General features: G+C 41.7%; 1 pseudogene; it reads right to left on the bottom strand.

Annotated features, from left to right (window-relative positions):
- Window positions 1-1,251: 1,251 nt before the first annotated feature.
- On the bottom strand, window positions 1,252-3,699 carry LOC149748575 (large ribosomal subunit protein eL39-like; annotated as a pseudogene).
- Between the last annotated feature and the right edge of the window lie 10,742 nt (window positions 3,700-14,441).

Consider the following 14,441-nt stretch of genomic DNA (forward strand, 5'->3'; position numbering starts at 1 on the left):
GGGTTGGAAGAATCAATACTGTGAAAATGACTATACTACCCAAAGCAATCTACAGATTCAATGCAATCCCTATCAAACTACCAGTTTTTACAGAACTAGGACAAAAAAATCTTAAAATTTTTATGGAGACACAGAAGACCCCAAATAGCCAAAGTGGTCTTGAGGGAAAAAAAAGGAGCTGGATGAATCAGACTCCCTGACTTCAGACTATACTACAAAGCTACAGTCATCAAGACAATATGGTACTGGCACAAAAATAGAAATATAGATCAATGGAACAGGATAGAAAGACCAGAGATAAACCCATATACCTATGGTCAACTAATCTATGACAAAGGAGGCAAGGATATACAATGGAGAAAAGACAGTCTCTTTAATAAGTGGTGCTGGGAAACCTGGACAGCTACATGTAAAAGAATGAAATTAGAACACTCCCTAACACCATACACAAAAATAAATTCAAAATGGTTTAGAGACCTAAATGTAAGACCGGACACTATAAAACTCTTAGAGGAAAACATAGGCAGAACACTCTTTGACATAAATCACAGCAAGATCTTTTTTGACCCACCTCCTAGAGTAATGGAAATAAAAACAAAAATATACAAATGGGACCTAATGAAACTTAAAAGCTTTTGAACCGCAAAGGAAACTACAAACAAGATGAAAATACAACCCTTAGAATGGGAGAAAATATTTGCAAACAAATCAATGGACAAAGATTAATCTCCAAAATACATAAACAGCTCATGCAGCTCAATATTAAAAAAACAAACAACCCAATCAAAAAATGGGCAGAAGACCTAAATAGACATTTCTCCAAAGAAGGCATACAGATGGCCAAGAAGCACATGAAAAGCTGCTCAACATCACTAATTATTAGAGAAACGCGAATCAAAACTACCCTGAGGTATCAACTCACACCAGTTAGAATGGGCATCATCAGAAAATCTACAAACAACAAATGCTGGAGAGGATGTGGAGAAAAGGGAACCCTCTTGCACTGTTGGTGGAAATATAAATTGATACAGCCACTATGGAGAACAGTATGGAGATTCCTTAAAAAACTAAAAATAGAATTACCATATGATCCAGCAATCCCACTACTGGGCCTATATCCAGAGAAAACCATAATTCAAAAGACACATGCACCCCATTGTTCAATGCAGCACTATTTACAATAGCCAGGTCATGGAAGCAACCTAAATACCCATCAACAGACTAATGGATAAAGAAGATGTGGTACATATATACAATGGAATATTACTCAGCCATAAAAAGGAATGGAATTGGGTCATTTGTAGAGACGTGGATGGATCTAGAGACTGTCATACAGAGTGAAGTAAGTCAGAAAGAGAAAAACAAATATCATATGTTAACACATATATGTGGAATCTAGTAAAACGGCACAGATGAATGGGTTTGCAAGGCAGAAAAAGAGACACAGATGTAGAGAACAAACCTATGGACACCAAGTGGGGGAAAGTGGCGGGGGTGTGTGTGGCGGGATGAATTGGGAGATTGGGATTAATATATATACACTAATATGTATAAAATAGAGAACTATTAAGAACCTGCTGTATAAAAAATAAGATTCAAAAATTTAAAAATTCAAAAAAAAAAAGCAGCCTTTTCCTCCTTAGTGCCAAAGGGTGATGTCTGTTATTTTTAACCCTGCCAGAAATTATCAGTGGGTTGGAAGAATGTAGTACTATGACATGAGCCTTCATTTCCATTTTTAATTAAAATTCTTACTGACTCTGAGCCAGATGTGCTTTGTCACCAGAGCCTGTGGAAGCTCCACAGTGGAAACTACAGTGGCCTGGGAATGGAGGAGCAGGCAGGAATCTGGGGCTTAGCATCAAATCAAAAGAACATCACAGCCCTTGGGAGAAGACCAGGAGGCATGTGAACCTGGCCACTCCATGCTCATACCTTGTCCTTAATTTCCTCATCTCTCTCAGGCAACAGGTCAGCCTTGGTGGGGGATCATGACTGCCTTTCCTCAAGATCCACCTCTGTTTTGACTCATCACCCCATAGAACCCCCTGGCTCTGCTTCCTGACTCCCTCATCTCTTGAGGTCAGCAGTATTCTAAGTTACAATATTCATCATGATCACTCACATTTGCTGAGCTCTCAGTCGGTATCTCACTTAATTCTTACAACACTCTATAAAGGAGCATGATTCCAGACTGCTACCTGTCTACACACTCTCCACTTGCCGTAGGGATAGAGCTCTGGTACTGACCTGGGCCTGCAGCTGCCCTGTCCAAAGACTGCATTTCTCAGCTTCTTTTGTACCTAGGTGTGGCCACATGATAAACTGCAGCTAACAATATATTGTATGAAACTGCCAGAAAGTCTTCTTAGAGAAAGGAAACTTCCATTTTCCTCTCCTTCCATCTGCCCATGAATGTTGGAGCTACAGCAGCCATCTTGGCCCATGAGGTGCCCTTGGGAATGGAAACAACACTTAATGGGGCAGCACGAGGGCAGGAGTCTGGGTGGTTGCCACATACCCTGCCAGACCAGCAGTACATGCATGGTTTGACTCCCAGCTTACTTCATGTGAGAGGAAATAAAAATCCATCCTGTTTAAGCCACTGTTATTTGGGATTTTCTATCACAGCAGACCTGATCTTAATCCCAAGTGGTTAAGAATTAGTACTTCCATTTTACAGACTGAGGCTCAGAGAGGTTAAATAACTTGTTCAAGGTGAAAAATGTCGGTGGCAGTGCTAGAATACAACCTGACTTCAGATCCTGTGCTCTTAATCTCCCCAACATGTGTTCTCTGAAAAGACCTTTTCCCATGCTGAAGACAGTGGAGTCATGGTTAACTCTTCCCTCTCTGCAGCACCTGTCTCCTCCCATAGTTAGCTGCCATGCTTTGTGGGTTCTGCTGCCCGGGGTCTTGGCAGCCATTTCCTGCCCCAGTGCTCCCTCCTTACCAAGAAAGGTGTGGCCAGCAGACAGCAGAGATAGAGGCCTCAGCCTAGACAAGGTTTGCGCTGGGATGCGGGGAGAGCTAGGGCTGTCTGCGCTTCTGTTTGCCTCCTGCTGGGGGTGGTCTCTAGGCTGAACTTGAGGGGCTCTGCTGTTGCCCTTGAGAAGGGAGCCGAGGGGTGTGCGTGTGTGTGTGTGTGTGTGTGTGTGTGTGTGTGTGTGTGTGTCCATGTCCTGAGCTGTGAAAGTCAGTGAGCTGAAATCTAAATAAAGAGAAGCTGGACAGCAGATTGAAATATTCCAGAGGTGTTGACACTTTCAGGAGGTCATTGACACTTTCTTTTTTTTCCAAACAAAAGGTGTCACACTTTATTACTGAACCTACTAGTGCAAAGGCAAAGAAGCAAAGAGAAAAATAATAGCCTCCTCACAAATGTCCAACTGTCCAGATAGTGGTGATGTTTTCAGCTTGATGGGGTAAGACGTTGGTGGCCTTCGCATCACCACGTGTGCCATCTCATGTGTGATTCCTTACAGACCCAGCTTGGTTCTTCTCCAATATCTGCTCTTAGAGTTACACCTGACTTTAAAACCAGTTTTTCCATGTGAATCCACTAGGGAATGGAATGGGACAATTCTGCCTTTGTTTCTTGGCCAAGAACTGCTTGATCCTGAAAGTCTTGTGAGAAGAACAGTCAACCGCATACCCCACGATGGCAGGGAAAGGGAGGGAGCCAGTGATACTTTCAAAAAAGCAGTTTCAGGATAGTGGTATGGCCAAATGCAAAGGATGATAAAAATAACAGCTACTGTTGGCTGAGCATGAATATATACGAAGCAAGTCTTCTGGTGTTCAAATCCCAGCTCCAGTCCTTAATAGCTGTGGTCTTGGGACTCTTGGACTCTTTCAACCTCAATTTCTGTAAAGTGGGGATATTAGAACTACCTCATAGGACTGTGAGGATTAAGCCAATTGTGTGACGTGCAGAGAACAGAGCCTGGCACGAGTAAGAGTTACATATGTTAGTTATTATTTTCTGCCAGGTTCTACATACATATTATATAATTTAATCCTTATAGTAACCCTCTGAGATGGGTATTCTCAGCCCCAATTTGACAATTGAAAAGCAAAGGTCAGAGAGGTTAAATACTTCCCCCCAGGTTACAGAGCTATTAAGTGACACAGCTGGATGGCACACACTGCTCTTCCACAGCTGCCTCTTCTTGATGATAAGTCAGGCAGCACACGGGGAGGGGCTGAGGGGAACAGGCTGTGGACGGATGCGTGAGCCACACCCCCATCTCCCCACCCCCAGCCCACACACACCAGGTGCGTGGACATACAGACAGCGCAGAGCTCACCGCCACTTGTTTATTTCAACTGCAGATTCTTTTTGATTTACATTATGAAATTCAAGTAAGATTTTTTTTTAAAGAAGAAAGAAAAGCCAATATGGAATAAATGGTACAGACAGTACGTTCTAACCTTATCTAAAAGTCACCTAACATCAAAAAATCTACCAACAATAAATGGTGGAGAAGGTGTAGAGTAAAGGGAACCCTCCAACACTGTTGATGGGAATGTAAATTGGTACAGCCACTATGGAGAACAGTAAGGAGGTTCCTTAAGAAACTAAAAATAGAGCCACTATATGACACAGCAATCCCACTCCTGGGCATATATCTGGAGAAAACCATAATTTGAAAGGATGCGTGCACCTCGATGTTCACTGCAGCACTATTTACAATAGCCAGGACATGGAAGCAACCTAAATGTCCATCAACAAAGGAATGGATAAAGAAGATGTGGTACAAATATACAATGGAATATTACTCAGCCATAAAAAGCAACAAAATAATGCCATTTGCAGCAACATGGATGGACCCAGAGATTGTCATACAGAGTGAAGTAAGAAAGAGAAAGACAAATATCATATAATAACGCTTATATGTGGAATTTAGAAAAATGGTGCAGATGAACTTATTTGCAAAGCAGAAATAGAGTCACAGATGTAGAAAATAAACTTGTGGTTACCAAAGGGGGAAGGGGGGAATGGGATGAACTGGGAGATTGGGACTGACATATATACACTGCCTTATATAAAATGGATAACTAATGAGAACCTACTGTATAGCACAGGGAACGCTACTCAGTGCTCTGTGGTGACCTAAATGGGAAGGGCATCTGAAAAAAGAGGGGATATATATATATATGTATAACTGATTCACTTTGCTGTATAGCAGAAGCTAACACAACATTGTAAAGCAACTACACTCCAATAAAAATTAATAAAAATAAAAGTCACCTAACATAATGTGCCTCAAGGACTAATATGAAATCTATGACATATGCTACAGACCTGGTTTCTTACAAGATGTAAACTCAGCATTTGGTGCGAAATAAACAGAATATGCTGGCTAGAGTCTGGAGCACCTACTTATTATGCATTTTGCTTATTTTGGATGAAGCTAAACCTGTCATTGCCACGGTTCCCAGGACAACATATTCCAGGTATGTGTGGATACTGCACCGTGTTTCAAACCTCAAGTCATACTGAGTCACTTCTTGGTTTATACCATGAGAGAAGCAGATTTTATCAGCTGAGTTTGTAAGTGGAGTACAAGTGAGATCAAATCAGGCCCTCGGTGTCTTTAGATGATCTATTAGGTAATCTAAATTAGATGCTCTTCAGGGAGATATAACCTTGAAACACACAGCTTTATTTGTTCTCCTCATAAAGGGAAAAAAATCCCAATTTTTCAAAATGAGAAAGAAGTTGGGTTGCATTTATAAGTATATTGATCAATGTATGTTTAGAGGTGAGAGGAGAATTGGGGTTTTTTTAAATTAGGATTTTTTTTTAGCTTCTCCATGAGTTTTTATTAATTCACCAATTCCCTATAGCTCAAGAGATGCTAATTAATTCAAGAAACCGTAATAGCTAATCATTGGCTAAATAAATCTAAAATGGAGAGAGTCTGTCACTGGAGATACCACTGCTCATTTTAATTAAAATTACCAATTTGTGAAGTAATATAAATAAAGGTTACTGTATCCTTCTACTCAGGAAGTATTAACACTGTGCATGGCCACCTGAGAATCCATGAGGACTTAAAAAGCCAAGAATACTTGTAGAATCTTATCAATTTCTGAGTTCGAATATTTATCATTCCAAGCATGTTGTTCATTGACATTATAAACCTATGTGGAATTACGCTGCCTTGAAACACAAAACGGAGAGTGGCAAAGGACTGAGAATTATTGCCTTGAAGGGAATACACTCAATGTCAAGGAATCAACCACCCCAAAATGATTACTTTTAAACATTCAGGCCTACAGAAAAGCAGATGTTCCAGGTCTGAGTTTCAATTTTTAAGGAATAGATTTATGCAAATGCCCATTTGTTTTAGTACTTTAGTAGCTAGGGTGATCTCACCTTGTTAACATTCAGTGCAACTGCTTATAGCCATTCTAATGTCATTTGCAGGGATAGGAAAGGTCGCCTCAACATTTCATGACTAAATGGCAGGGCTCGACCATGATGCTCACCCTAGGAAGTAGACACACCTGGACACTTAGCTGCTCAAGCCAGCCAACCCTGGAAAGCAGTGTGTGCGTGGGCAACCATATAGTTCAAGTCATCACTGAGTCCAAAGCTGAGCAGCCATAGTGCTCTTGATGGATTTGCCCTTGACGAAGAGAAATCCATCTTTATTGTCTCACTAGTCAGCCCAAGAGCCATTGATGAAGTCCTAAATCTAATTCTTAATAAAACCCCAAACGTTTTAGAGGCAAAATGAAAAAGCATAGTTCACAGATACCTTTTGGCCAAAGGTTGGGAAACTATTTTTGTTTTTTAGTCCAAAGACCTGAAATTAGTTTGAACTGAAAAAAGAAGTGACATCCTTTAGGACCAAGGTGAAGCTGCCGAAGGAAAATTGTTATCTTATCAAAAGGCTACTTCTGAACGGAGCCTCCAGACGGATACAGAAGTCTGGCTGGGACTTGAACCAGATAAACTTGTTATGCAAATAGCTTTAGCCAAAGGGGAAAGGGCTGATAATGAAATCGCCACAAAGCCAACCACACATTACAGAGGTGACAAAAAACATCAAGCAGCGACCTACCATATGCATAAAAAGCAGTGCAGAATTTACGTGAGCATCATGTTTAATTTATCAAAACTAAGCTGTCAGGAGTCATGCTTTGACAAATGCATAACTAACACATATAAATGAGTCAATTATCACTAACGACCACAGGTTCAAAACCAAACAGGCTGATGTTTCCTTTCTCTTTTTTTAACCCTCAAAATAGGTTTACTAATAGGATTTCGGACCTTAAAATCTCTCCTCCTGTCTCTAAATAAGGAAGGCTGGAAACACGTCTGAAAAACACTAAGCCATAGCCTGGTACTTATATCCTGCCTCTGCTCTCACCCATGCACTTATTTCTCTTCTCTCTCTCTCTCTCTCTCTCTCTCACACACACACACACACACACACACACACACACAGAGTTCCCTGTCTACACAGCTGTGATCACTGGCCTGCAGCCTGGTCAATCCCTTCAGACCCCTGCAGCAACAATGAGAAGCCATAAGGTCCTCTGGTGAGTGGTGACCATCATGGACCAAGAAAGACTGAAATTACTGAATTGACTCTGCTATGGTTCAGCAGTCACGTGGGGATAGGGTATTAAAGGTTTTAAAGCTGTTAAAATTTTTCTTGTCCTGTTTATTCTTTAGAAAGAACCAGTTTAGTTTACTCTAATACAATGCCCTGTGGCCCCATTTACAATGGGAATTGAGGAAATTTTCTGGATAATTCAGGCTAAAAAACTTTTCCTAAATTACCAGATAATCATCTTCCCACCTCAGTCCCAGCAATAATGAAAATTTTATAATCTGGAGGTCTTAATTCTTCATCCTTTTTCCCTTTCCCTCCCAATATGAGCAAGGAAAGTATAAAAATAAGCGAAGGCTCTCTCTTTAAATAGACATTTCTAACCCAGTGAGTGTCTTTGTTTACATTTAATTAGAGATTTGAATAAATAGAATGAAATAGAAAATTAAAATTACATTTGGTGGTCTGGCTCCTTTATGAAACCAAAGGGCATTATTTGGGAATCGTGGGTAGTTTTCTACCTAAAAATATAAAATATAATAATTAGTTCCTAATCTTGATAGTTACATTCCTAAAAATCTTGTAAAAGGAAAACTCATGATTGAAGAATCTCAGATGTTATGGGGAAAACAGGACTGGGGGGCTGAGGTCAGGAAAGAATCCATGAACACCTAAAATATACAATATTTTCACTAATAAAACCAATAAGGACAAGTCATTAAATAAATAGAAGACTGATGACATTTTTCCATATCTTAAATTAGTAATAAAGCACACAATCACTTAACTTCTATTTACCTTCCTTGGTCATTAGAACCTCTTCAGACACTCTACTCTGTAGTTTCAACAAGATGCTTTTGCTTTGCCCCTGATGTATGCATACTAAAGGCATTGTTTTCTATGTTGAGTCCTCCATTCTAGTATCAACACTTTTCTAAGTCTAAAGCAACTCAGAATGAGCCACATTTGGAATTCTCAGAGTTGGGGAAGACATAAGCAGATCTAATTGGCATATAACAGGATTTGGCATATAACAGGATTTGGCATAAAGAAAAATCAGCAGTAGAGAGGGATTTCTATACTGTATTTAACCCTGAAAGTCCCAATCCTATCATCAATTATGTACCTTTATTCCCAAATCTATCCAAGCAATACTGTGCTCAGTTTAAGAACACAAACTTACTCTTGAAGAAGTATACAGAACCCAAACTTTGGTGAGTGGGTCAAGTCACATTTTAGAGGCATCACTAGAGCTCGGTATACGAAAGTGTATCTGTGAATATGTAATGTGGTTTTCCAGGCCAGCAGCTTAGAGAAGGTCAGTCAAGGGCATCTGTGTGCAGCAATGGAATGAAAAGGAAAACTCTTTGGCTCCAGTCTTTGCCAGCAAAATCACTGGAACCCTAGCCCCTGGATTTCTTTCCCTGAAAGAAACACATTTCAGATCAGCCACCAGGATGTCTTTAGCTCTCCAGGGCCTTCCACCTCCTCCTTTGGCTTCCAAATATCAGGGAGTGGCTCTTCCTCTGCTCCTATGGGAGCATCATCCCTCCTGCTGTTATCTGTTGTCCCTCTCAACATTGCCCACTGTCACCACCATTGACTTGGGGCTGCTTCTGCATTCTGCAGAAACATCAGAGTGGGGACTGAAGGGACAAGGAAATGTCCTCCATCCCTGGCCTTGAACTTCATGGTCACATTCCGCCACAGCCTTGCTAGTAGAATTCTTGGAGTTCTTTACCCTTCCTCTCTCCTGAGGAAGATGGCAAAAAGCTAGAGGGATTGACTGGACAGTCAAACAATTTCAGGGACCTTGAACTATGTTGCATTGAAATGAAAATGAAACACAAATATGTTTTGGAATTCAGAATTTTATCAAATTTTAGAAAAGCAAACCCGTGCATTTACTGTATTTTATGTAACATCCCCAGCAGGATCTGGGGCAGCACACTGTAATCAAACACATTAATATATCTGCAGCAATTCACATGAATATTCACACTGAGTAGGATAAATAATGGCTATAAATAGCCTCAATTCAGTTTAGGCCATGTGTTGCCACCAAATCAGTTCACATAAGGTCAGGGCTTGCAGCTAAATGACTCAAGTACAAAAAAACTTCCATCTTTCAGAGGTCTTTGGATTTTCAAATTGTGAACAAGGGATTGTACTGTGTTTAAGGAAGGCGATCAGGAGACCCAGTCTGCTCCACTGCTCTGCATCTTGGTGGAAGTTAAGTATGCACATAGGCATAATTTAGAGAAATTTGTGTTGACCCTTCCCTACTTCCTGTTTATCAGCTGTTTTGGTCACTTCTTTTCTCCTCCCATGACCTCTGAACCCCGTGTTTGATACAGTAGACACTGAGAGCACCTCTTCCCAGCTCCTAGCTAGGATATGGCTTCTAACGGCCTTGTCTAGATTCCTGCCCCCGCAGTTCACCAGGCCCCTTGCTTGGGGTCGTATAGCCCCCTCCAACATACTGAGCATCTTCCCCAGAGTCAGGACCAGTGTAGTTCTCTGCCAGGGGACAGGCCAAAAGCTCATGTTCCCAGCACTCAGTCACCACCCTGTTGGTGCTGCTGTTGATTCTGTTCCTGTCTTAGTCCCATGCAATACTGCCTAGCTCCTGGTAACAGAGCTCCCACCAGGAACATCGCCCATCAGTTGGGTTTTCATCTTGTTCTCCACACTCTGAGCCCTGGCTGAGGCTCCTCAGCTTGGAGCCTCAGGCCTGAGATCTTACTTTGGCCCCTCAATCATCTTGGGAACTGGAGCCCTGCTCCCAAAGCACAGATCCTAAAGCAAAGCCCAACTTCCAAGCTGCAAAACCTCTACTGAAGGCTGCCACCTTCTGTCCCCTCTCTGGCCCAAGAGTGGGTATCAGATTTTTAGATGCAGTCTCCTCCCTTATTAAACAAGACCCACTGGCAATATTTGCCCCAGGACAGAGCAGAGTCAGATGAATGTGACACATATGATCAGAAGAACTGATTATAACCAAGAGTCAAATGGAACTCCTTATTTCTCAAATCCTGCAGGGGCATCTTCTATCATTTACTGGAACAAATTTTGTGTCATAATGTGCTAGAAGGCATAACAACTTCTAGCGCCAAGTCAATTCCACACCTTGGACTTCTCCAATCACTGTCCAAGGACTTGCTGGATGAGCAATTTTCAGTGGAAGAAATACTCACTGTGAAATGAAGTGGTTGAATTCCTCACACCATTTTTCCGGATGAAGTAAAGTTGGTGGAGGATTTCTGAAAAATAAAAGCAATTTTTTTCTTACAAAGAAAGGGTTCCGTTAAAAGCAAAATATCAACTTGCCTTTACTGATATTGTTCTAAATAGCTCTGATAAAATCTATTCTTGGGGCTTCCCTGGTGGCACAGTGGTTGAGAGTCCGCCTGCCGACGCAGGGGACACGGGTTCTTGCCTCGGTCCGGGAAGATCCCACATGCCGCGGAGCGGCTGGGCCCGTGAGCCATGGCCGCTGAGCCTGCGCGTCCGGAGCCTGTGCTCCGCAACGGGAGAGGCCACAACAGTGAGAGGCCCGCGTACCACACACACACACACAAAATCTATTCTTATTTCTTCCTGGGTGAGAGTCATTCACCAGTGGTAAATTATAAAGTACCAGCCCCTACTCATCTAGTGGCTCATTTCCATTGACTGAAGGCCAATCATGTCCACGGCTTTCTGCAGGACCTCTGAGGGTTACACACATCAACAACATTCCTCAAGGAGCAGACACTGTAGTGAAGGGTGAGGCAAGCGCACAGCCACTATAACTGAGAGCTAAGTATTATCAGCGCCATAAGAAAGCTATAAACCGAGTGCTAGGGGCTTGAGAGAAATAGACTTTTAATTTTACAGGATTTTCAGATCATTATACTACCATTTGAATTAATTATGTGATGCAATTAAAGTATACTTATAAATTCACTGGTCACATTTTTAACTCTTTCCTATATGTCAACCTCTGCAATAGGTACTGGAGAAAGCAAAACCACTAAGACAAGTTTCAGACCCCAGGAAGATCCTGGGTAGCAAGGAGGACATACACCTAATACAACTAAGTACTGGCGGTCCAAGAGAACTAGAGAACTGTGGAAAGACTCTGGTAACCAGACCATTTCCTGGTGGGAAGGCAGGAAAAGGAAAAAGTAAGAACCCTGCATTTGGCTGAATATTTACCCAAAGAGAATCAATTTTAAAACAGAAGGGACATTACCTTTAATTGATAAGAATTTTTTCTTTCTAGCTATTAATGGAAATAGGGGTTTGTGAGCAAGTCAAGTTCAACAAATGAAGAAAGTTACATTTCTGCACACCTGAATTATGACTGTAAATCTTAAACCCATTAAAAATCCTAAACACCTTTGTATATATAACCCTTCACTTGGGTTCTGTTTCCTAAAGCCATAGATTGCTCAGCCTCCATAGGCAGAGACAGGGGAAGCAGAAAGAATGACCAGAAATTTTAAAAATGTATCAGATAATGTGATTGTAATTTGCCTCTTCAATACCATTCCATTTTTCATTTCTTCTAGTACAATTTTTATTCTGGCACAATGCTGCCATATATATTTTCCTGAGTTCCTTGCATCTAGATGTGGCCATGTGACTGCGTTCTGGCCAAATGATATATTACTAAAATTGTTCCGTGGTGTTTCCAGAAAGTCTTCTTAAAAGATGGGAGACATGCCATTTTTTTCTTCCCCCTATTTGCTTCCTGAAGCATGGATGTGATGGCTGGAGCCTCAGTAGCCATTTTGGACATGAAATGAAAATGAGAGCTATGAGCTGAGTATGGCAAAGAAGGTAGATAGGAAACTGGATTCATGATGACATTGTAAAGCTGCCATACCAGCTCTAGACTGCTTCTCCCTAGTCTTCCTTAACAGGAAAGAGAAATAAACTTCCATCTTCTTTAAGCCACTGTTATATGCAATTAATCCTAATTGAGCTGATCATATTTCAGAGTATTATCCTATTACATGATTAAAACACAATTTGATAAGTATATCACAACTACAAAGGTAAGTGGAAGCATAATAAAGGGGCAACTTACCCAATCTGGGGAGTCCCAGAAGACTTTAAAGAGAAAGTGAACTTGAGCTGGCCCCTGAAGGTTGGATTTTTCCAACCTTTCCAACCAATAGCTTGGATTTTTCAAGACAGAGGAGAGGGAAGCCATTTCAGGCTTAGGAAACAAGATGTACCAAGTCACAGAAGTGTAAAAAAGTCTGGTAGGTTCAAAGAACATGAGTAATTTTTTGAGGCTAGACTATATGATTCTTTCAGGTCTGGAGAGACAGTAGAAGGGAAGGATGAGGTGGGAAGGAAGAATGGTGAGAGGAAATATATGGTTTCCCCATTCTGCATAAGAATTTAATCATCCTTCAGATCTTCTGATTCAAAGACCCAAAGGAAAATTATCTGTGTACCCACCTAGAAAGCGTAACAGTTGAAAGTTGCCCTTCAGTTATCTTGGAGGCTGCCTCTATCTCATTCATTTCATTCAACAATATTTGCCTTTATCTTTCCCTGGCTTTCTTTAAATAATAAAAGTACCATCACATAACTTCTGCTTTAACACCAGCATGGCTGACCTGTTCTTACTGGCTCCAGCTGTTTGAGATTGTACATGCACATGTCCTCCCAGTTCACCTCTGTGGGCATCTCTCAGTGAGCGGCTTACCCTACATCATCTCTACAGCCCTCTCCAGAGCTCGAACTTCCCTTGCTCTGCTCAGGTTTCCTGCTCATTCTGCTCTCACGGAGGTCAGTTCCACAGAGAAGAGGTGCTCAAGCAATCTATTGTCTAACACACTTCATCCACCCCAAAACCGTTAACCGTTTTTGCGTGTGGATGAAGCAGTTACTTGTAGACAGAGTAACAGACTTGATTAAACCGTAGTAAGCTTGACCTTGGCCAGCCGAGCACGGAGGGATAACCCTCTACTGCAATTAGAGAATGACCTGGCAAGGGTCCACCGGAGGAATGGATGGAAGTGTCAATACTTGTGTAGAGAACACTGTCCACTGTCCCTTCCCTGTTTTCAGTCTGTCCCTCAGCAGGAACCATGGGCAGGGGCTACTGTTTATGTGTTGGCCTGAACCTCTGTAGTAGGACACAGAGGAAAGCAGCAGATCGCCACCCACCCAGGCCACCACCAATCCATGGTGGCCTCACATGAACCCCGCACAAGGAAACACTTTCTCTGAAGCTTGGCATCTTAGGAATTTGGTCTTAGAGAAGCTCATTTGAACTTGTAGATGACCCGCCTGTCCTGGAGTCCATCCATCATACCTAGGTTCAGTAAATTGAGGTCTTGTGAAAGATTACTATCTGAGTATAATGGAAACTAGAAGGAATTTGGAGGCTTTACAGTACTTTGTTTGCATTGGCAATATAAACTCTAGTTCTCCTGCCATCCAGGAAGAGCACCAAATAATAACAATTGCACCTTTTTGGCTCCTCTCAACACTACAGATGCAAACTGCAACCTTGCCCAAAAGGGTCTCTCCCTGAAAGGAGGGATGCTTCATATTCAGTGTGATAGAACAGTCAGTGCATAGCTGAGACAGGCAGGTCTCACTCAGGTAGGTGTACGGATGCTGAGAGCAGGATGTATGAATGGTGAGTCCTGAAAGGTCCAGGAACCTGAATAACAAGCGCTCATTTGGATAATGTTTATAAACATACCAAGGCAATGTAGAAAAGAGATTAGTCAGTAAAGGAGAATGACTATATTCGATTTGAGGTTTGCCTGCCTGGATCTTATTCCTGTGTTTTGACCCTAAATTCAATTTCTACAAAATGATCCCCTGCACACAGACAGGATTAGGGCTACATGA

The sequence above is a fragment of the Delphinapterus leucas genome, chromosome 8, assembly GCF_059928025.1.
Source record: "Delphinapterus leucas isolate spDelLeu-1000000601 "Yukka" chromosome 8, BTC_Dleu_Yukka2, whole genome shotgun sequence".
Taxonomy (NCBI): Eukaryota; Metazoa; Chordata; class Mammalia; order Artiodactyla; family Monodontidae; genus Delphinapterus; species Delphinapterus leucas.